General features: G+C 48.6%; 1 protein-coding gene across 1 annotated transcript in view; it reads left to right on the forward strand.

Annotated features, from left to right (window-relative positions):
• Nucleotides 1-805: 805 nt before the first annotated feature.
• The window catches only part of LOC134969965 (protein kinase C delta type-like), a 94859-nt gene continuing 79901 nt past the window's right edge, over nt 806-15763 (forward strand). Inside the window, exon 1 of the mRNA XM_063946105.1 lies at nt 806-953. The gene's annotated coding sequence lies outside the window, so the exon portion shown is untranslated. The remainder of the gene's footprint in view (nt 954-15763) is intronic.

Below are 15763 nucleotides of genomic sequence, written 5' to 3' on the forward strand. Positions count from 1 at the left end.
TTTCTTATATCTAACTGATCACATGGGCAGGCCCGGCGCTACCCGCTCAGCAAGGTCCTGCAAAGCAGGGAGGCGCTGGGTCAGAGAGGCGCTCTCCCCGCTCTGCGACCTTGCTCTGATATGCGCTGTTGATGCCGGCTGCCAGCGCCTGTCACTCTGACAGACATCAGCAGCGGCGCCAGCAGCATGAACAGCGGCTCCCCTCTCCCTGCCTCCTCACTGATGGAGCCGCCCAGCGCTGTGAAGGGGCACGCAGCCGGCAGCAGTGTAGTGAGTCACACTGACTCATTACATGCTCCTGCCACTGAGCTACAAGTTCTAACAGAGAAAGCACCCGGCGCCAGTGAGAGGGTGATCAGTAACATCACATACCTCCCAACCGTCCCACTAGTCCCGCTATTCGGACCCTGTCCCGCTGTCCCACCCGCGGGCAGCAGTGTCCCGCGGGCGGGGGAGGCAATTGGGAGAGCCTTTGATCACCCGCTGCTCTGCTCTGCAGAGAAGCCGGTGATCACTGAATACATGCTGTGCGCACGCGCACGGCATGCATTCAGTGCTAGGAGGGGAGCGCTGGCCACGCCCTAAAAGGCAGAAAATGCCCAGCTTGGCGAGGCCACGCCCATCACAGGCGAAGCCACGCCCCTTTTCGGGTTGGCGGCGTCCCGACTTAATCAAGCCGAAAGTTGGGAGGTATGACATCACCCTTCACCTCTGCACCGCACTGCTGCAGCTCTCAGCTTCCTAGTCTCTGTGTTGGCCGGCCCTCCACTGCATGCTGGGACATACGGAGGAGGGAGGAGGGGGAGTCAGGGGAGGGCAGCAGTGTGTGAGTTTGTGTACAGAAGAAGAGTGAGTCAGTGCACTCAGCCCCTGCAGTAAGTGCAGTAAGGAGCCTTGCTGGAACCAGAGCCAGGAGGTGCAGAGTGTGGAACTTGTGGAAAAAGAAAACACATGTAAACTTGTAAAGTAAAGAGTATTTGTTTAGCTATGGGTGTGTGTGTTTCTGTATATACTGTATATGTATTTTTCTATGTCTGTTTAGTTGTGTGTGTTTAGCTATGTGTGTGTTTTTCTATGTATACTGTATATGTAGTTTACCTACATTTTATTTCTCCTCTCCGGGAGAAATGCCGCGATTCGTGGGTCCGCGGAAAAGACACGATTTGCGTCATTTTAACCCCTTCTCCACCCGACGGACCCGCGAATGCGGTAGGCTATCTCTCCATCCTGCTCGCATCACTAGGGTGCGTGCAGGATGCGGGAGACCTGCCCACTCTTCCGGGGGTGCGGGGGGCTACCCCAAAAAACGTGAGCCTCCCGCAGCTTGCGGGAGAGTAGGTAAGTATGGTTTAGCTGTATGTATGTGTTTGTGTGTCTGTGTATATGTGTTTTGCTGTGTGTGTGTTTTACTATGTGTGTAACGTGTATAAGCTTCTCTACTATGGGGGGTATTCAATTATGTGCTGTTTTTTCGGCTAGCCGAAAAAATGGCACAAATTCGACCAAGGGTATTCGATTGCAGGTGTTTTCACAAATTTGACAAAACACATGGATCGGCGGCAAATTCGCCAATCCACGTGGTTTTTGCCAGTGCCGGATTTTTCGACCAGTCAAAAAATTGGCACAGACATTGAATAGGGCGAATCTAATCCGCCCTAAAACAGCTGATAATTGGCGTTTGTTCGACTGGTCGAAAAATACGCCAATAATTGAAAACCCCCCTGTGTTATAACATGTATAATCTTCTCTACTTTGTGGCGTACCCTGTGTAAGGCTCTCTACTGTGTGGCGCAACGTGTATAAGGCTCTCAACTGTGTGGCATACCTTGTATAAGCTTCTGTACTGTGAGGCGTACTGTGTATAAGCTTCTGTACTGTGTGGCGTACCGTGTATAAGCTTCTGTACTGGGTGGCGTACCATGTATAAGCCTCTCAACTGTGTGGTGTAACGTGTATAAGCTTCTCTACTATACAGGGTATTCAATTATGTGCCAAATTGGACCATGGGTATTCAATTGCGGGCGTTTTTAGCCTGATTTTTAATCCCTTTTCACCCATGACTTTCCCCCCTTTTTTTTGTCGAATCAGCATGGGCGAAAACACCCGCAAATTCGACAAAACTCGTAGTTCGGCTGCAAATTCGCAGATTCACGTGGTTTTTGCCAGTGCCGGACTTTTAAACAAGTCGAAAAATCGGCACAGGCATTGAATAGGGCGAATCTAATTCGCCCTTAAAACGAACGATAAATTGCTGATTTTTTGACTGGTCGAAAAATCTGGCAATAATTGAATACCCCCCTATGTGTTGTAACATGTATAATCTTCTCTATTGTGTGGTGTACCCTGTATAAGGCTCTAAACTGTGGCGCAACACATATAAGGCTCTCTACTGTGTGGCGTACCATGTATAAGCTTCTCTACTGTCTGGCGTACCCTGTGTAACGTGTATAAGGCTCTCTACTGTGTGGCGTACCATGTATAAGCTTCTCTACTGTCTGGCGTACCCTGTGTAACGTGTATAAGGCTCTCTACTGTGTGGTGTACAGTGTATAAGGCTCTCTACTGTGTGGTGTAAAGTGAATTGGGAGTACTATTGTGTGGCGACACCCCTTGTTAGTGAGACAAACCATATTTTGGGGGATGCCATTTCCCTATTTTTAATATGGGATGGGGCCCAATGCATATTGTTGCACCTGGGCCCACTATTCTCTAGTTCCGCTACTGCGCCTGCCTGCCCAGGAAGACCACCGCACGCGTCCCTGCCCTCACCCTCTCTGTATCTCCCCCTCAACGTCCCTGTAACTCCCCCCTCAATGTCCCTGTCCTCACCCTCCCTGTAACTCCCCCTCAGCATTCCTGCACTCACCCTCTTTGTAACTCTCCCCTCAGTGTCCCTGCCCTCACCCTCCCTGTAACTCTCCCTCAGCAGCCCTGCCCTCACCCTCTCTGTAACTCCCCCTCAGCGTCTCTGCCCTCACCCACCCTGTAACTCCCTGTCAGCATCCCTGCCCTCACCCTCCCTGTAACCACCCTTCAGCGTCCCTGCCCTCACCCTCCCTGTAACCACCCATGAGCGTCCCTGCCCTCACCCTCCCTGTAACTCCCTGTCAATACCCCTGCCTTCACTCTTCCTGTAACGCACTGTCAGTGCCCCTGCCTTTACTCTCCCTGTAAATCCCCGTCAGCGTCCCTGCCCTCATCCTCCCTGTAAATCCCCGTCAGCGTCCCTGCCCTCACCCTCCCTGTAACTTCTCCCTCAACGTCCCTGTCCTCACCCTCCCTGTAACTCCCCCTCAGCATCCCTGCACTCACCCTCTTTGTAACTCTCCCCTCAGCATCCCTGCCCTCACCCTCTCTGTAACTCCCCCGTCAGCATCCCTGCCCTCACCCTCTCTGTAACTCTCCCCTCAGTGTCCCTGCCCTCACCCTCTCTGTAACTCCCCCGTCAGCATCCCTGCCCTCACACTCTCTGTAACCACTCTTCAGCGTCCTTGCCCTCACCCTCCCTGTAACCACCCAGCAGCGTCCCTGCCCTCACCCTCCCTGTAACTCCCTGTCAATGCCCCTGCCTTCACTCTTCCTGTAACGCACTGTCAGTGCCCCTGCCTTCACCCTCCCTGTAACTCCCTGTCAATGCCCCTGCCTTCACTCTTCCTGTAACGCACTGTCAGTGCCCCTGCCTTCACTCTCCCTGTAAATCCCCGTCAGCGTCCCTGCCCTCATCCTCCCTGTAACTCCCCCTCTTTTGTGACGCGCACCGACCCTTTATGAGTTAAGGGAGGGAGGGCGCAATTTTATAGTTTGTAGGAGGGCGCCGAACACCCTAGCACCGGCCCTGCACATGGGCATATTATTCAAACAATAAACAAAGGAAAATTAATCTTAATAGAGGAATAAATTAGTGATGAGCGGGTTCGGTTCCTCGGAAACCGAACCCCCCCCGAACTTCACCCATTTTACACGGGTCCGAGGCATACTCGGATTCTCCCATATGGCTCGGTTAATCCGAGCGCGCCCGAACGTCATCATCCTGCTGTCGGATTCTCACGAAATTCGGATTCTATATAAGGAGCTGCGCGTCGCCGCCATTTTCACTCGTGCATTGGAAATGTTAGGGAGAGGACGTGGCTGGCGTCCTCTCCGTTTGTGCTTATTGCTTAATTGTGGGGACTGGGGAGCAGCTGTATTATATAGGAGGAGTACAGTGCAGAGTTTTGCTGATCAGTGACCACCAGTTTTATCCGTTCTCTGCCTGAAAAACGCTCCATATCTGTGCTCAGTGTGCTGCATATATCTGTGCTCACACTGCTTTATTGTGGGGACTGGGGACCAGCAGTATATTATATAGGAGGAGTACAGTGCAGAGTTTTGCTGACCAGTGACCACCAGTATACGTTGTCTGCCTGAAAAACGCTCCATATCTGTGCTCAGTGTGCTTCATATATCTGTGCTCACACTGCTTTATTGTGGGTACTGGGGACCACCAGTATATTATATAGGAGGAGTACAGTGCAGAGTTTTGCTGAACAGTGACCACCAGTATATATAGCAGTACGGGACGGAAGGCCACTGCTCTACCTACCTCTGTGTCGTCAAGTATACTATCCATCTAAATTCTATACCTGTGGTGCATTTTAGTTTTGCAGTTTGCTGACAGTGACCACCAGTATATATAGCAGTACGGTACGGAAGGCCACTGCTCTACCTACCTCTGTGTCGTCAAGTATACTATTCATCCATACCTGTGGTGCATTTCAGTTGTGCGCAGTATATATAGTAGTAGGCCATTGCTATTGATACTGGCATATAATTCCACACATTAAAAAATGGAGAACAAAAATGTGGAGGTTTAAATAGGGAAAGATCAAGATCCACTTCCACCTCGTGCTGAAGCTGCTGCCACTAGTCATGGCCGAGACGATGAAATGCCATCAACGTCGTCTGCCAAGGCCGATGCCCAATGTCATAGTAGAGAGCATGTAAAATCCAAAAAACAAAAGTTCAGTTAAATGACCCAAAAATCAAAATTAAAAGCGTCTGATGAGAAGCGTAAACTTGCCAATATGCCATTTACGACACGGAGTGTCAAGGAACGGCTGAGGCCTTGGCCTATGTTCATGGCTAGTGGTTCAGATTCACATGAGGATGGAAGCACTCATCCTCTCGCTAGAAAACAGCAGTGCCACTCCTAGATGGGCCAGGTGTTTGTGTCGGCCACTTGTGTCGCTTAGCTTAGTCACACAGCGACCTTGGTGCGTCTCTCTTTTTCTTTGCATCATGTGCTGTTTGGGGACTATTTTTTTGAAGTGCCATCCTGTCTGACACTGCAGTGCCACTCCTAGATGGGCCAGGTGTTTGTGTCGGCCACTTGTGTCGCTTAGCTTAGCCATCCAGCGACCTCGGTGCAAATTTTAGGACTAAAAATTAATATTGTGAGGTGTGAGGTGTTCAGAATAGACTGGAAATGAGTGTAAATTATGGTTATTGAGGTTAATAATACTATGGGATCAAAATGACCCCCAAATTCTATGATTTAAGCTGTTTTTGAGGGTTTTTTGTAAAAAAACACCCGAATCCAAAACACACCCGAATCCGACAAAAAATTTTCAGGGAGGTTTTGGCAAAACGCGTCCGAATCCGAAACACGGCCGCGGAACCGAATCCAAAACCAAAACACAAAACCTGAAAAATTTCCGGTGCACATCTCTAGAATAAATATGATAATATATAACAGGGTGAAAATACCATTACAATACATTGCTATTGCAGAGTACTCCTAGAACTGAATTACATGGGCTATTTTATGCACATATGTGGAAATTTATAGCATGATATTATGGAATACTACAAACTAACTGTGTATTATACAACATACTAAAACCACTTAAATGGCATGGTCAGATCACATGCGACTGCGCCCTCACAGTGTTCCCCATTTTTTGACGAGGCGATCCATTCTGCAGATGTGCATAATATAATATTTAAATATTTTTTTAAAATACTTTTTAAACTATAGTACATAAAAAAAACTAAAAAATAGTTTTATGAACAGTTTTGAAGGGAAAAATCGTCAGTTAAGTGGTTAATAATAATTAGCACATAAATCTGCCAAGGCGTACTACACAAAGAACCATATGAATGAGATATGGTATATTGAGCCTGATCCCCAGCATCTGATATTATAAATCTATCACTGAGCTATAAATCCGGAAGGGTCTTACTGTATATAAATGTAATCCCTGAGGATACAACGGTTGCAGACATGCTATTATACAACTAATTATCTAAATGAGATACATTATAGTGAGCTTGTGCACCAATATCTCAGAAAGATTTAGGCTGGGTACACACTTGGCGATATGCATTCGATATATCGTCCGAGCTGACGGGTCGGAAGATATATTGTTCATATAGTACAATGTGTACACACTATGGGGTATATGCAATTGCGGTCGAATTGCCGCAAATGTCGAAAAACGGGGCATTTTCGACACAAAAAAAATATTCAACAATGCAATACAGTACTTTTCGACTTTTTGAAATTCGACAGTTGTCAAATTCGACATGTCTGCAATGGTAAAAATGCGGCTTTTCGACAAAAGTATATTCAATTGAAGAATGTCGATTCGACAACAGTGCTTTTCGACAGTTATTTCGTCAATTTCAGTCCGCCTCATTTTGCTGGCGGAATCTAATAAAAAAATTTAAAAACATTTTTTTTTGTGTTTTTTTGTTGCTAATAGCATATCTATTTATATTAGAAGGGATTATCTACTTGGTTTGTCTATTAGGAGACACAAGTATTATTTATATATTTTTTAAAAGAATTTTTTTTTTACTGACAAATAATATGGAGAGATCAGAGCATGTTTTTTCAGTGGGAAGGGGTGGGAATGGGTTAAAAATCAAGAAAAAAAATGCGTGGGGTCCCCCTTCCTAAGCATAACCAGCCTCGGGCTCTTTGAGCCGGTCCTGGTTGTAAAAATACGAGGAAAAAATTGACAGGGGATCCCCGGTATTTCTCTAACGTCCTAGTGGATGCTGGGGACTCCGTAAGGACCATGGGGAATAGACGGGCTCCGCAGGAGACATGGGCACTTTAAGAAAGAATTTAGATTCTGGTGTGCTCTGGCTCCTCCCTCTATGTCCCTCCTCCAGACCTCAGTTTGAGACTGTGCCCGGACGAGTGCAGCTCTCCTAAGCTTGCTGTGAGAAAGTATTTTGTTAGGCCCTGGGCAGCATATGGACCTCTTTTGACAAAAGTACACATATATACAGTTGGGCACTGTATATATGTATGAGCCCCCGCCCAAAAAATGTATATTTAAGCGGGACAGAAGCCCGCCGTCGAGGGGGCGGGGCTTCTTCCTCAGCACTCACCTGCGCCATTTTTTCTCCACAGCTCCGCTGAGAGGAAGCTCCCCAGGCTCTCCCCTGCAGATACACGGTAGAAGAGGGTAAAAAGAGAGGGGGGGCACATAATTAGGCGCAAAAATCTATATAAACAGCAGCTACTGGGTTAACATTAAGTTACTGTGTTATTCCTGGGTTTATAGCGCTGGGGTGTGTGCTGGCATACTCTCTCTCTGTCTCTCCAAAGGGCCTTGTGGGGGAATTGTCTTCAGATGAGCATTCCCTGAGTGTGTGGTGTGTCGGTACGTGTGTGTCGACATGTCTGAGGTAAAAGGCTCCCCTAAGGAGGAGATGGAGCAAATGTGTGTGTGAGTGGTGTCTCCGTCGACAACGCCGACACCTGTTTGGATATGTGAAATTAAGTGCTAAGGAAAATTTATTGCACAAAAGATTAGAGAACAGACAGGGAATCTACCCATGTCTGTCCCTATGTCGCAGAGACCTTCAGAGTCTCTCAATGCTCACTATCCAAAATAATAGACACTGATGTCGACACGGAGTCTGACTCCAGTGTCGGTAACGATAATGCAAAGTTCCAGCCAAAATGGCAGGAAAGTATTCAATATATGATTATTGTAATAAAAAATGTTTTGCATATCACTGATGACTCATCTGTCCCTGACACAAGGGTACACATGTTTAAAGGGGAAGAAAGCTGAGGTAAATTTCCCTCCTCTCATGAAGAAAAAAAGCGGGAATCTCCAGACAAGAGACTGCAGTTTTCCACAAAGAATTCTCAGGGAGTATCCTTTCCCTATTAGGGCCAGGATACGATGTGAATCTTCCCCTAGGGTGTCACGTTTGCCCAAAAGATAGCGCTGACTTAACAGCTATCCTCAGGGATCCTGCAGATAGCATGCAGTAAAAGTACTTTGAAGTCCATTTACACACATTCTGGTACACTACTCAGACCGGCGATTGTGTCGGCATGGGTTTATAGTGCTGTAGCAGCGTGGACAGATACCTTATCAGCAGAGATTGAGACCCTAGTATGTATATATAAATATATATATGTATATATATAGATATATATATATAAAAGATGCTGTCTTAGATATATATATAAAACATGCCCAAAGAGACATTAGTCTACTGGGTTCTAGAGTCAACGCTATGTCGATTTCTGCTTGACGTGTCCTGTGGAACATGCAATGGACAGGTGATGCCGACTTAAGAGGCATATGGAAGGTTTACCTTACAAGGCTGAGGATTGTGTGGAGAAGGGATCTCGGACCTGGTCTCCAGAGCTATAGCTGGTAATTCTGATCTTTTGCCTTATATTCCAGCACAGCCTAGGAAAGCACGACATTATCAAATGCAGTCCTTTCGATCACAAAGAAACAAGAAAGTCCGAGGTGCGTCCTTTCTTGCCAGAGGCAGGGGCAGAGGAAAGAAACTGCACAACACAGCTAGTTCCCAGGAACATAAGTCCTCCTTGGCCTCTACAAAATCCACCGCATGTCGCTGGGGCTCCACAGGCGGAGCTAGGCCCGGTGGGGGCACGTCTTCGAAATTTCAGCCACAAGTGGGTTCACTCCCTGTTGGATCCCTGGGCAATAGATATTGTGTCTCAGGGATACAAGCTGGACTTCGAGGAGATGCCCCCTCACCGACGGCCCTGCCGGCTTTCCCCCACGAGAGGGAAATAGTGTTAACTGCAATTCACAAATGGTATCTTCAACAGGTGGTGGTCAAGGTTCCCCTCCTTCAACAAGGAGGGGGTTATTATTCGACCATGTTGTAGTCCCGAAACCGGACGGTTCGGTCAGACCCATATTGAATTTAAAATCCCTGAACATATACCTGAAAAGGTTCAAGTTCAAGATGGAATCGCTGAGAGCGGTCGTCGCAAGCCTGGAAGGGGGGGATTTTATGGTGTCTCTGGACATAAAGGATGCATACCTTCATGTCCCCATTTATCCACCTCATCAGGCGTACCTCAGATTTGTGGTACAGGATTGTCATTACCAATTTCAGACGTTGCCGTTTGGTCTCTCCACGGCACCGAGAATATTTACCAAGGTAATGGCGGAAATGATGGTACTCCTGCGGAAGCAAGGGGTCACAATTATCCCATACTTGGACGATCTCCTCATAAAAGCGGGATCAAGAGAGCAGTTGCTGATCAGCGTAGCACTTTCTCTGGAAGTGTAACAGCAACACGGCTGGTTTCTAAATATTCCAAATTCGCAGTTGGTTCCTACGGCTCGTCTGCCTTTCCTAGGCATGATTCTAGACACAGACCAGAAAAGGGTTTATCTCCCGATAGAGAGAGCTCAGGAGCTCATTACACTGGTCAGGAACCTATTAAAACCAAAACAGGTGTCCGTGCATCACTGCACTCGAGTCCTGGGTAGGATGGTGGCATCATACGAGGCCATTCCCTTCGGCAGGTTCCATGCGAGGACCTTTCAATGGGACTTACTGGACAAGTGGTCCGGGTCACATCTTCAGATGCATCGGTTAATCACCCTATCCCCCAGGGCAAGGGTGTCTCTCCTGTGGTGGCTGCAGAGTGCTCACCTTCTCGAGAGCCGCAGATTCGGCATTCAGGACTGGGTCCTGGTGACCACGGATGCAAGCCTCCGAGGGTGGGGAGCAGTCACACAGGGAAGAAATTTCCAAGGTCTGTGGTCAAGTCAGGAGACTTGCCTTCACATCAACATCCTGGAACTAAGGGCCGTATACAACGCCCTACGTCAAGCGGAGACCCTGCTTCGCGACCAACCGGTTCTGATTCAGTCAGATACCATCACCGCAGTGGCTCATGTAAACCGACAAGGCGGCACAAGGAGCAGGGTAGCGATGGCGGAAGCCACCAGAATTCTTCGCTGGGCGGAAAATCACGTAAGCGCACTGTCAGCAGTGTTCATCCCGGGAGTGGACAACTGGAAAGCAGACTTCCTCTGCAGACACGACCTCCACCCGGGAGAGTGGAGACTTCATCAGGAAGTCTTCGCACAGACTGCAAGTCGGTGGGAACTGCCACAGGTGGACATGATGGCATCCCGCCTCAACAAAAAACTACAGAGGTATTGCGGCAGGTCAAGAGACCCTCAGGCGATAGCTGTAGATGCCCTGGTGACACCGTGGGTGTTCCAGTCGGTCTATGTAATTCATTCTCTTCCTCTCATACCCAAGGTGCTGAGAATAATAAGGAAAAGAGGAGTGAGAACGATACTCATTGTTCCAGATTGGCCACGAAGGACTTGGTATCCAGATCTGCAAGAAATGCTCACAGACGACCCGTGGCCTCTTCCTCTAAGACAGGACTTGTTGCAACAGGGGCCCTGTCTGTTCCAAGACTTACCGCGGCTGCGTTTGACGGCATGGCGGTTGAGTGCCGGATCCTAGCAGAGAAAGACATTCCGGATGAGGTCATTCCTACGCTGATAAAGGCTAGGAAGGACGTGACAGCTCAACATTATCACCGTATATGGCGAAAATATGTTGCTTGGTGTGAGGCCAGGAATGCCCCTACGGAGGAATTCCAGCTGGGCCGTTTCCTTCACTTCCTACAGTCAGGAGTGAATTTGGGCCTAAAATTGGGTTCCATTAAGGTCCAGATTTCGGCCCTATCCATTTTCTTTCAAAAGGAGTTGACTTCTCTACCTGAAGTTCAGACGTTTGTAAAGGGAATGCTGCATATTCAGCCCCCTTTTGTGCCTCCAGTGGCACCTTGGGATCTTAACGTGGTGTTGAGTTTCCTGAAATCCCACTGGTTTGAACCACTCAAAACGGTGGAGTTGAAATATCTCACGTGGAAGGTGGTCATGCTATTAGCCTTGGCTTCGGCTAGGCGTGTGTCAGAGTTGGCGGCTTTGTCACATAAAATCCCCTATCTGGTTTTCCATGCGGATAGAGCAGAATTGCGGACCCGTCCACAATTTCTGCCGAAAGTGGTTTCATCCTTTCATATAAACCAACCTATTGTGGTGCCTGTGGCTACTACGGACTTGGAGGATTCCGAGTTGCTTTATGTAGTCAGGGTTTTGAAGGTTTATGTAGCCAGAACGGCTAGGGTCAGGAAAACAGAGTCTTTGTTTATCCTGTATGCTTCCAACAAGCTTGGTGCTCCTGCTTCAAAGCAGACTATTGCTCGCTGGATCTGTAACACGATTCAGCAGGCTCATTCGGCGGCTGGATTGCCGCTGCCAAGATCAGTTAAGGCCCATTCCACTAGGAAGGTGGGCTCTTCTTGGGCGGCTGCCCGAGGGGTCTCGGCATTACAGCTTTGCCGAGCGGCTACTTGGTCAGGTTCAAACACTTTTGCAAAGTTCTACAAGTTTGATACCCTGGCCGAGGAGGACCTTGTGTTTGCTCAATCGGTGCTGCAGAGTAATCCGCACTCTCCCGCCCGTTTGGGAGCTTTGGTATAATCCCCATGGTCCTTACAGAGTCCCCAGCATCCACTAGGACGTTAGAGAAAATAAGATTTTACTTACCGGTAAATCTATTTCTCGTAGTCCGTAGTGGATGCTGGGCGCCCGTCCCAAGTGCGGACTTCTTCTGCAATGCTTGTATATAGTTATTGCTTGAATAAGGGTTATGTTATGGTTGCATCAGGGTTGACCTGTTGCTCTGTTGTTGTTCATACTGTTGACTGGGTATGTTTATCTCAAGTTATACGGTGTGATTGGTGTGGCTGGTATGGATCTTGCCCTGGATTACCAAAATCCTTTCCTTGTACTGTCAGCTCTTCCGGGCACAGTTTCTCTTACTGAGGTCTGGAGGAGGGACATAGAGGGAGGAGCCAGAGTACACCAGAATCTAAATTCTTTCTTAAAGTGCCCATGTCTCCTGCGGAGCCCGTCTATTCCCCATGGTCCTTACGGAGTCCCCAGCATCCACTACGGACTACGAGAAATAGATTTACCGGTAAGTAAAATCGTATTTTTTACAACCAGCATCGGGCTCTGCTGACCGCGAGTGACCTCACCGCTGACCGCAAAGTTCCCACCATTGAAGATAATGGAGCGGCAGTGCTATGTGCTGTCTGACAGCTCAGACGCGCACAGCCAATCAGGAGAGTGCCACGACGTGGCGCTCCCTGATTGGCTGAAGGGACCCTCTGTGACAGGAGTCACGGGGGGTCCCGGCATTCGGGGAAAGGGGTGCCATGTGTAAACATGGGACCCCTTTCAGTGCGTGGTCCGGGTAAATGCGTTTAATTTTTTTGCCAAGTACGTGGATTACAAAACAGAAGAGGACAGATCTACACTGGATTTTGGTGAGTATAATTTTATTTTCAGGTACCCCTCTACTTGGAAAAGTGGACAGAGTCGGCGTGTGAACATAGGTAAGTATGTGTGTGTCGGCATGCATGTATGTAATAAAGTTTTATTTTCACGGTGTGCGTGTACTGTTTTAATTTGGGTATTTTTTTGCAGTAGAACTACAGGTACCAGCGGGCCCATTTCCCCCCCCCGCATGCTGGTACTTGTGGTTCTCCAAGTATAAGCTTGCGGGGGAGGCTTGCTGGGACTTGTAGTTCTGCTACAAAAAACAATATTCTTTTATTTGATACAAGGCTATCAGCCCCCCATCCGCAGCCCTTGGATGGGGGAGACAGCCTCGGGCTTCACCCCTGGCCCTTGGGTGGCTGTAGGGGGGGACCCCTTGATTTAAGGGGTCCCCACTCCTCCAGGGTACCCCGGCCAGGGGTCACTAGTTAGTGATTTAATGCCACGGCTGCAGGGACCGATATAAAAGTGTCCCCCGGCTGTGGCATTATCTCTCTGACTAGTGGAGCCCGGTGCTGGTGTTAAAAATACGGGGGACCCCTACGCTTTTTGTCCCCCGTATTTTTTGCACCAGGACCAGACGCAGAGCCCGGTGCTGGTTGTAAAAATACGGGGGATCCCCTGTCAATTTCCCCCCCGTATTTTTACAACCAGGACCGGCTCAAAGAGCCCGAGGCTGGTTATGCTTAGGAGGGGGGACCCCACGCAATTTTTTTCAGGGTTTTTTAAGCACTTTTGTGCCGTCCAAAAAGTCGAATCCAGGACGCACACTATCCGTCAATTGGTCCGTTTTTCGACAGCGGGACTGTCGAATCCGTTTTTTATTGAATATGTCGAATTCGGGTCCCGGCGGGATGGTATGTGACTGTCGAATTGTGTCGAATTTAAAAACGGTCGAATTCCAGCCGGAATTCGACCGCAATTGCATATACCCCTATATCGTTAACAATGCACGCTCCTGCGGGTCGTTAACGAAGTCCAATATCTTTAGTTCCAGCCTTAAAATCTAAAGATATTGAACAAGACTGCATGCACCTGGATGTGGGTGCATGCCGTATATCCTTCAGTGTGTGTCCGATATTATTACACTTGACGATGTTGCATCTTATGCGCATCTTCAAGTGTGTACCCAGCCTTAATGCAGTGATCACTATTCTATATAACCAACTTGCAATTAGCAACTGTTTCAAATAATAAGAATACACCTCAGCGCTTACATATGATTTAATACAGCAAACAGACACATTACAGTATTTTCTCCAGTGTCTGTGGAAGTATGTGCTGCTATTTTCTCACAAGTGGAGAAAGGAGATTTGTGCATCAACCAGTAGTGGATTTACCGCTAGGCAGCCAAAGCAGCCACTTAGGGTCCGTCAGGTGTCAGGGAGCCCGGGCCACCCACCAACAGGGATGCTTAATTTAGTGCATATTTGCATAATAGGGCTGGAAGAGCGGTGCATCATACTGTGTGTCACACTCACACTGCAGAGAGGCTCCTGCCTGCACGTCCGCCCGCCTTACTCCCACCAGCTAAACTCAAGAGGGATCCCACCCGTCTGTCCTGACACACGCGCACGCAGGGGGGGTTTCCGAGTACCTAGAAACCCCCCTGGCCGCCGATCTATCGGCGCAGCGGACCAATTTGTTTATTTATTTTTTATGTTTTCACGAAGCCTCAGCTCCACAGCTGCAGTGCCTCCTATTGCAGAGAGGCTGGCTGAACGTACAGTAGGGGGAGCTAGCTGCAGAAGCAGCATGCAGCTCCTCCCAGGCAGATCTCCCAGTGGTGCTTTGCAACAGAGCTGGCCGGATCATCATGTGCCGGTGAACAAATGTCCGTGGTGTGTGTCAGGCAGAGGCGTCACTAGGGTTGGTGTCACCCGGTGTTGTAACTCATGGTGTCACCCCCCACCCTATCGACCTACTCTTGTATCAGTCCATGCAGAAACCCTGAGAGCAGGGGCCAGTGTTAGAATGTTTGGTGCTCCCAGCAAATGAGAAATTTGCGCCCTCTATCCATATGCAATAAAGGGACAGTGCGTGCCGATGCACACCACCAATAGTACCCCCAATTCAAATTAACGCCACACCATAGCACACAATAGCATACGATCTTATTCACATTACAATGCCCACAGTAGTTGTGCTTGAAGACCCTCCCACCCCTTTCCGTATATATATATTTAGTCATTTTGTGCCCCGTATTCCCCTTCACTTATATTTATTTAGAATTTTATACTCCCCCTTATATTTTTTATGCTCATTATTACCCAAGCCCTTTATATATTTTATATCCATCACCCTCCACTCCTATTTTTTGCCCATTAACCCACCCCTAATATATTTTATGTCCATCAGACCCCACCAGTTATATACTTTTAGCACATCAGCCCCACACCATCCCCTTATATAATGTATACACATCTACCCCTTATCTATTCTACACTGCCACACACTTTTGTAATATACCTTTAGTTGGCAGTGTGTTCTGTCAGCTGAGGGGGATAGACTGCGGAAATGTATGTCCAGGTCCTTCCTATTCTAACGGTGCAGCAGCAGCAGCAGCAGCAGCAGCAGCAGCAGCACTCAAGCCTCCTCCCGTTGTCCATTCCAGAATGGTATGCGGTGCCGGAGTGCGCGATGACGTCACGAGGGAGTGACGTACAGCACCCGGCATCGTTTCCAGAGACTGCAGCAGGACGGACCCAGCGGTGCCGCGGCGGTGAATTAATTGACAGTCCGGCTCATCAGTCAGCGGGGATTGCGTGATCTTGGTGCCCCAGGAAGCAGTGGGTGTCGGTGCTGCCGCGGGCATGTCTGTCAAGTCAGTAGTTGGGATGGGGTGTGTGTAAGCAGCTCTTTTTGGTGTCACCCCATTGAAGGGTGACACCCGGGTGCGGGCCGCACCCCCCGCACCCCCCTCATGACGCCACTGGTGTCAGGTGGCTTTCTTTTCCTGGTGGCCAGGTGAGGCTCTGTGCTGATGCTGTTTGTTTAACTGGTGGTGGAGAAAGATGTGTGTGTGTGTGTGTGTGGGAAATGTCTAACGCAGGGGAGGATGGTGTGTGTTTGTGTTTCACTGGGGGTCGTGTGTGTCATGTTTCACT

The sequence above is a fragment of the Pseudophryne corroboree genome, chromosome 11, assembly GCF_028390025.1.
Source record: "Pseudophryne corroboree isolate aPseCor3 chromosome 11, aPseCor3.hap2, whole genome shotgun sequence".
NCBI classification, from domain to species: Eukaryota; Metazoa; Chordata; class Amphibia; order Anura; family Myobatrachidae; genus Pseudophryne; species Pseudophryne corroboree.